The sequence below is a fragment of the Physeter macrocephalus genome, chromosome 8, assembly GCF_002837175.3.
Source record: "Physeter macrocephalus isolate SW-GA chromosome 8, ASM283717v5, whole genome shotgun sequence".
Classification (NCBI taxonomy): domain Eukaryota; kingdom Metazoa; phylum Chordata; class Mammalia; order Artiodactyla; family Physeteridae; genus Physeter; species Physeter macrocephalus.
The window spans coordinates 160,492,081-160,501,134 of record NC_041221.1 but is presented as its reverse complement, the minus strand read 5'-3'; positions in this window follow the sequence as shown (position 1 = coordinate 160,501,134).

Genomic DNA, 9,054 nt, shown 5'->3' with positions numbered 1-9,054 from the left:
GGTTCATAACTATAATCGTTGGTTATAATCTTTCCTACTACTATATTATTTGATCAGGCAAGAGTATTCCAGAGCATTTCAGAGTCCTTTTTAAGAGGATAATATGCTGAAAGTCATGTACTAGGGAGGCTACGTGCAGTTTGGGAGAGGCCAGACAATGCAGAACACAGTTGCAGCAATGGAAATGGGACTGGATGAAGGTCTGGCCGTAGGGGAGAGAGAAGACAGGACTGTTAGCCCTCTCAACTCAGAGAGAGAAATCCAGGATACTGCCTGAGGATATATAGCAAGACAAAACCTGAAAAAAGAACACAGAGGAGTCCTACCCATTTCTTCTGTGACCTTCGGTGTTTTTCTTGTGGTTAACAAGCATTTGTGGAGCACCCACTAAGGACTAAGTATGATGTATTACATCGCAGACCACAGGAGTTACATTTAAAATGTGTCTTCAACGTCCAAAGTTGTAACATGCCCTTTCCTCCACTTTAATATCTTCAGCTAAAATTCAGAAGACACAAGGAAACTGAAGAATTATTTCAAATTTTATTCTACAGATAATTACGTACCCTGACCTAGTTTGCATAGTGTACAGGACAATTTCAGTTTCTTTACAGGAGCTAAATTATGAGCTTTCTGTTATTCAATTAGTTCACACTGACTCCTGAAAGCCAGAGTTCAGATCTGAAAGCCTGGTCAAATGCATGAGATATTTACATATATTCATCACAGCACACCCTTTAAGATGACATTAATTAGAGTAAAATATCTGAATCTCACTGCGTTATGATTAGAGATACCACAATAATGTAGACTCTGCCACGAGGGTGGAGATATCCATGGCAAGATAATGTTCTGAGCACTTAGAGAAGGCAATGGTAGGATCCTTGAGAGGAGCATTAAAAAACTGTCTTGTTCTTTTCTCTGAGGCTATAAAAGAGCCATCATCCTTCTTATTAATATTAATCTTAGTGCTCCCAATGTGGTGCTCGATGAGAACCCAGTGTCTGAGTGTCTGAAAAAGATGAAATATAATAAAGATCACTGCTGTCTACACTTGTTAAACTTCCTTATGAGCTCTCCTATAATTTGTGAAAACTGGAAGAAATTCCTCTTAAAACAATGATTCAAGTATATCTGCTGTTCTGCTGAAGAATTATTATTAAATAGTAATAATAAAAAGCTTTCACTGAGTCCTTAAACTTTGCATATAAATGTATGATGTAAGTAATTTCCACTACCCTTATTAGCTTTGTCTTACAGGCAAGGAAATTCAAGCTCAGAAAGGTTAAGCAACTTGCCTAAACTTGCAGAGCTAGTAGGAGGTAGAGCTAGGAATTACCCAGGAAAATCGATGTTCAAAATCCAAACTTTGGCAATGTGTGAAATTAACACATGATTTTAAGCCCCAGATACAGCAACAATCTAGGTCAATTCTTCCAGCAACAGACTGGGACCTCTGGGAGAGCAGGTGCTGTTTCTTAGCCATATTTTTTTGTCTGTTTGTGTGTTGTTTTTTCTGTTTTTTTTAACTATGTCTGGAATACAGGGAAGGGCTCTGGGGAAAAGTATATTAGTAATCAGGAGTCATCACTATATGTTAAGCATGTTATCGCCCCTATCTTTAACAACCACCTATAGAGCAGGCACTAGTATTTCCATGGAAGAAGATGATGATCAGAGAGGCTAACAATGGTCACAAAGCCAATGTGTGGCAGAGATAGGTTGAATTCAGGATCATAACACCCAAAAGCAAAGGTATGCCAGCAGATCCACTTTTGAATGAGTCTATGACTGAACGATTCTGACTTGCATTACACCAACTGCTGTTTTTTCAAAATTTTTTTTCTTCTTTTTTTTTTTTTTCTTTTTTTTTTTTTGCAGTACGCGGGCCTCTCACTGATGTGGCCTCTCCCGTTGCGGAGCACAGGCTCCGGACGCGCAGGCTCAGCGGCCATGGCTCACGGGCGTAGCCGCTCCGCGGCATGTGGGATCCTCCCGGACCGGGGCACGAACCCGTGTCCCCTGCATCGGCAGGCGGACTCTCAACCACTGCGCCACCAGGGAAGCCCCCAAATTTGTCTTCTTTAGCTATAACTTCTGCAGAATTTCTACCCCTTCCTAGAGGGGGAGGAGAGATATGTGATGTATAAACAAAAACACCATAAAATTTGTTTTTGTTCATGTACACTGCATCACATTTCAAATAAGATTCTAATTGGAGACTAAAATTATACAACGTATCAAGAGGATGCTTTGTGCTCTTCATACTCTTCAAAATATCTGTACATAAAATGTTGGCAAACCATCAAACAAGGAAGTCTTCAATGATTAGGATCTTTAAAACAGGATCTTTTAAAATTCAAAGTTAATATACTATTTGTTTAATATGCAGAAAAGAAGTTAAATAATGCTTTATCAGCTGACATGTGAGAAGATTCTGAAGTCAGCCCCTGTCAGTTTCAAATTACACATGATTAAGCATACTCCTATTTTGCTGAAGATTAAATATTGAAATGAATTGTGGCCTTTGATTTGCTAACTGAATGATGAATTGTTATAGTCAAACAGGAAAATTATAATGATCAGAGTCAAAATTTACCAATTCCCTCCATCCTAGACATACATGTTTTCTCATCCTCACCAACGTTAGTAGTATGTTCATTATACAAATGAGGAAGCTGAGGCCCCCCATGGAGAAATAACCAACTACACTGATAGACTAGCAAGGGAAAAAGCAGGTAAAATAAGTCCAGGTCCCTTTGTGTCCAAAGTCCATTTTTTTTTAATCATTACCCTTCACTGGATACTACACTTCGGTGTAGGTGGCAAAAATACTTTCTTCTCTCCTTTCAAACAAAACAAAACAACAAAAAGAAGATGCAGTAGGGGGTGACAACTAAATTCTAACTGAAGACTGTAACTAGAGAATAGGCCAAAGTGAACAGAAAGAAGGACATTGTCCACTGAGAATTTGTATTAAAAAAAATCAACACAAAAAATTTGAAAAGCTATATGCACCCCTATCTCATTGCAGCCTTGTTTATAATAGCCAAGATATGGAAACAAATGCAGTGTTCATCCATTGACGAATGAATGGATTAAAAAAAAAAATGAAATCCTGCCATTTGTGACGATGATAGACCTTGAAGTTATTATGCTAAGTGCAACACGTCAGATGGAGAAAGACAAGTACCACACGATTTCACTCACATGTGGAATCTACGAAATTTTTTAAAAAGAGCAAACAAAATAAAACTAAAATAAACTCATAGATACAGAGGTCAGATGAGTGGTTACCAGAGAGAAAGGGTATTCAGTGGGTGGGTGAAATGGGTGGAGAGGGTCAACTGTGATGAATGGTAACAAGATTTGTGGTGGTGGTCACTCTGTAGTGTATACAGATATTGAATGATACTGCTGTATACCTGAAACTTAAAAAAAGAAAAGAACCCCTCCAAAAAAGTCTTTCAGGAAAAGGAACAATCCCTTGGGCTAGGAGAGAAATTAGTAATGACACGTGAAGATGAGGGAAGAAAAGACATGATGGACTTCTCCCTAGTATTTGGAAAACAGAGACTAGGTAAATAGACAGGAAAATAGATTTTAAGAATGTAAGCGGGCTTCCCTGGTGGTGCAGTGGTTGAGAGTCCGCCTGCCGATGCAGGGGACACGAGTTCGTGCCCCGGTCCGGGAGGATCCCACATGCCGTGGAGCGGCTGGGCCCGTGAGCCATGGCCGCTGAGCCTGCGCATCCGGAGCCTGTGCTCCGCAACAGGAGAGGCCACAACAGTGAGAGGCCCGCGTACCATTAAAAAAAAAAAAAAAAAAAGAATGTAAGCAACTGAATACTAGCAAATCAGTAAATAATACTAAATCAGCTAATAAATAGCAAATCAATATTGAATACCCACAATGTACAAAATGTATCACAGAACATGGAAACTCAGGTGTAAATAAGATAGTTGTCTCCTGAAACAGCTGAAAAAGACTAAGAAAATTTAAGGACCAGAACTAAATTATAATAATTTTATAATAATAATAGTAATAAGAAATAACATTTACCGAGCAATTCCTATGCACTGAACACATGCTAAGTACTTTAAATTTATTAACTCTTCAACAATCATCAAGAGGAAGTAATGGTATTTTTCCGATTTTATAGATGTAAATTTGCCAAGCTTACAGAATTAGGAAGCGTAGAGCTGCAATTTGAACTCAGTTACACATTTTCAACCATCGTAATATACCTTCAACATATACCATAGTCTCTATCTTAATGTATTTATATCAAATTTTTAAAAAGTTTCTGTGTCCTACCTTGTGGTTATTGTTTAATGATTATAATCTTCCACTTCAAACAAGATACTCTACTTTTATCTGGTCTTATTTATTGGGTTTCTTTACACATGAAAAACTTTCTCAAGCAAAACTGTTCTCTCAAAAAAAAAAAAGAGTCTGAAAGTGAATGAAACATAATTGTTAGGGTCGCTTGCTCATATGAAGAGTGCTTTATACACTTCACAAAACTCTGCCATAGAAGAACAATAGAAAATATATTTCCATTTAAAATGCTAAGTCTTTGACCTATGATCTAAATCACATTAATTCAAACTCTGCCCATTTGAAATTCACTGACTTACAGAATTTTAGAGATGAGCAAATAAGAAGGATAAGTAGGAGTTCAGTGGGAGTATTATTTATCCTCCTTAGGAAAACACATTTGGGAGACAAAAAACCAGTATGCCAATCTCAAATGATTTTTACATGATTATTAAAAGGAGTCTTAATGGCAGCTCTCCTGCTCAGGTATTTTTGTCTCATGTGTACCCAGGAGTGATAAACATATATTTTACCATTAGTATACTTTAGCTTAGACTTTTTGTCTCCATAAATTTGTCTTAAAGTCATGAGTATGCGATGCATTTTAAATAATTTAAAATCAGTAATTTAATTATAATCACAGCACACAAGACTAATAAGCCCTATGAAGGACAGCTGCAAGTGGTGTCAAATATATTAGCCCTGAAAAATCTCAGAAATTCTCCCTCTAACTTCTGAAGACAATGTTTCCTCATACTGTTTTTCTGCAACAAATAAATAGGTATGCTTTTAAAAGTATTCTGTGTCATAATTACATTTGGGAAACATGAGGTTAAAAGTAGCTAAACAACTTTCTTTCTTGTAGTTCTCAGAGCATCTAATATGCTAATGTATGTGATGAATAACCCAGAAATGGATTTTGTAGGCAATGTTTCACAACCTTAAATGTCATTGTGCACATCTATTATTATCATCATCTAACACTGTTTTCCACAAAATACCATTTTGGAAGAGGCTCTTCTAAGTTAACCATGACTTGAGAGAGAAACTGTGTTGTCCAGAGTTTTCTTTTCATTTTCACTTCTCCCAGCTTTCTGGAAAAGCACCTATTTTCCCAACAAATCTCTGAGCTGCTTGTGATAACCTCATTCCCAAGTAGCCAGCCTGAAGCTTGTACTGGCTATCATTAATTTTGCAAGAAAAGCTGATTAATTACAATATTTAATCGAGCTTTGAAAACCTTTGTCATTTCTTGGTTTAGATTCTAGGGTTCTGTAGGAACCTACAGATTATGAGTGATGGAAATGACAGACACAAGCCGCTACACTCAAGGCATGTCATCCTTGAACAGGAGAAAACCGATAATTAAAATGGGGTATTTAAATCCAATGAAATCAATATAATGTTAGTGGAAGTATGGATGCAAATAGAAGGGGCATCTAACTCAGTCTTGGTGATTCAGGGAAGGCTTCCTAATGAGACTGGCCTCCAAGATTGGGCATATTATGAGCTCTGTAGTAACCATTTCTTAATCAAGTGAAGGGTGTATATTCTAGGGAATGTCCCAGGCATAGAGCAGGGGAAATAATGTAAGCAGAGATAGGAGAGAGCTTGCCCTGTTCAAAGAATTAAAAGACATTGCTTAGATGGGTTAGAGATCAAGAAGGGAAATGAAGAGAGATGTGTCTGGAGAAGTAAACAGGGACTGACAGATCTTGACCCAAAATGTTTTAATCACTACTTCCCTCCTTTACCCACCAGATGCCGAGCACATTACAATTACCTTACCCGTTCTTGAAGTTTTTCCTCCTTAAAATGCTTTACCTAACTTCTACCTTTCTTTTCAGACCCAGGCAAAAACAATCCATCTTACAACAATCCTGCATTTCAAACTACTATACGAGTTTCTATCATCTCCACCCTTTAGTTACATACAGTCCACGGCAACGTGAACATAGAACTAAAAACAGTAATGCATGCTCTCTTCTTCTGACCAACAAAGAAGGTGTGAGAGTAAAGGTTTCACAGTAGAATCTTTGAAAGTGAAAGACAAAGCCATAAATATTCAATACAAAATGATTCAAAATAAAAGATGGGGCTGGCATATTTGGGGAAAATTTTATATCTTATTCATAAACAGCCATTTTAAGAATGTCTCCAGATTCTACGACTTTATCCAAAGAACACAATAGGACCAGTGCACAATAGTGCACAAGGATGTTCATTAAAGCCTGTTAATAAGAGCAAAAAAAGTTGGAAACGATGTCTAGGTCCTTCAAAAAGGGACTGGTTTAAGAATGACGGTTTATCCACACAAAGGAGTACCACACAGCTATTAAAATAATGATGTAGATCTAAACATGTTGAGATCAAAAGGAGTCCATGACATATCGTTAAATGACAAAAGCAGGTTGCCAATAAGCTGGTATGGTACGATTTCAATTATGTAAAATTTTAAAAATACCCAGTTATAGGGAGATGTTAACAATAATAGTCACCAAAAAGATAACAATGTTTAATTCAGGGTGGGATACTGTCAGGTGATTTTTGTTTTCTTCGTTATGTTCTAGTGTATCGTTTGATTTCTCTTAAATAATGACCAGAGTTTTATGTGGAGAAAAATTTTTAAATCTACTCCAATTTTGACTTTAAAAGTAGAAAATTGCATTTTCAATGGACGGAAGAATATAACATGTTTTGGGCATGTAGCTTATTCGGCAAGTAGTCTTCAAATATTTTTCTCCTTTTACTTCAGTGGCTGCCTCACTTGGGACCTCTGTAGACATGAGACATCCTGTAGGTCCCAGACCGCTGGCAGGAGGGAGCGGGCTATCGTTCTACCTTTCTCTCTACCATTGATCTTGGCAATGAACTGCTATGTTAGATTATTGGTGTGATATGCCCCCAAAAAACAAAAGATCTTCCATGAGTCCTAGGATTTGGAGACATTGGTGAGAATACAGGGGCAGATTCTGACTGGTATTAGAAGGCATAATAAGATGATTTTCCGCTTCAATTCAGGAAACAAGAGAGAATTTGGTTCCTCATGAGAATTTGGTTCCAAGAGGTGCTTTAATAAATGTTTCTCATAACAATGACAGGATTTTTTACATCAAAGTGAGTTCCATGAATGCAGATCTGAAAGGAATCAAGTAAATATAAACCATTATCTTATATTTATATCCCACCCATTTTTATCTGACTGACATCCTTGGTCCCTGTACTAAATTTTCTTCTCTGAGATAATGCCCTCCATCTTCCTGAAAATCTATGATATTCACACTGTTCAAAATCAGCTCCCATTCTTCTCCATCAGAAAGGCTTCCTTCATGATCCCTCTTGGTTCAATGTGTTTGCTTTAACTGGACCTTCTCAGCACTTACCTTTTCAGTCTATTTTCTAGTCTTTTGTACATCTGGGTAATGTTGGTTTGTGGGGTTTCCATGCCTATCCCATTTCTTGAACTCTCAGCTTCCATGACAAACACATATCTTTGGATTGTTGGACATATCCTCTGCTTGCTAATCTGGCACTTTTACTTGTCAACCTTCTAAAATATACATCAGTGATTGTTATGGGCTACATTGTGTCCTCCTTAAAATTCATAAGCTGAAGATTTAACCCACAATACCTCAAAATGTGGCTATATTTACAGACAGAGCCTTTAAATGATGGTAAGTTAAAATAAGGTTATTAGGATGGGCCCTGATCCAGTCTGACTGATGTTCTTACCGAAGAAGAAATATGGACACACAAAGAGACACCAGGGCTACACAAGTGGAGAAGAAGGACCATGTGAGGAGAAGTAAGAGGGGAGTCACCTACAAGCCAAGGAAAGAGTCCTCAGAAGAAACCAAATCTGCTGATAATTTGGATTCTGGACCTTCAGCCTTCAAAACCATGAGAAAATAAATTCCTCTTGTTTAAGCCACCCAGTCTGTGGTATTTTGTCATGGCAGCCCTAGAAAACTAATATGGTGATCTACATCCCAATCCTCCATTAACACTGAAAATTAAGCTATAAGGGAGAAAAAGTAATATCTTCAAACAAGTTACTTTAGACTTCTTTATTAAACAGTTATTTGATTCTCCACAGATTAGGGAGAAATTTGCCCCTTCGTATTCCATATAAGTCAAAAGAAAATTGGAGAGTCAGTGGGCCTACTATTTCTGTCCTGGTGAAAATAATGAAAATCAGGCAGAACCTCTCTTAGTCACAGATGCTCTTCTCCAAACATTTAGAAAACTTTGGAGGATGGAACTAAAGGACAAAATCTCAATAACGTAATATATAGCCATCTGGGAGCAAATTCCACTTTTGAGTAAATGCATTTATTCAACAAAAATAAAAGAGGCATCCTATAGCCAGAATTGTCTCTAGTTACTCCAGAGAGTGACTCTGACATGGGTGGTAGATATGGTATCTGAGACCTGTCCAGAGTCACTGAGTAGGCAATCCAGCACTGGAAGTTAGAGCTGTTTCAGTAATTAACAACTCTCACCTTCAGATTAAAGGGTTGGAAATAGTAGTAATAAGCAGTTAATTGAAGGTGGAGGGCAGGGATACATAGACAGGAAAGGGGGAAAAAAAGAAATTTCTAATATAATGGAAATGTTCTATGTCTTCATTGTGACATGGGTGTATACACAGGAAAAAATCCACTGAGATGGGCACTTAAGGTCCATGTGGTTTACTGCATGCATGCTATACCTTCATCAACAATTTTTAGGTAT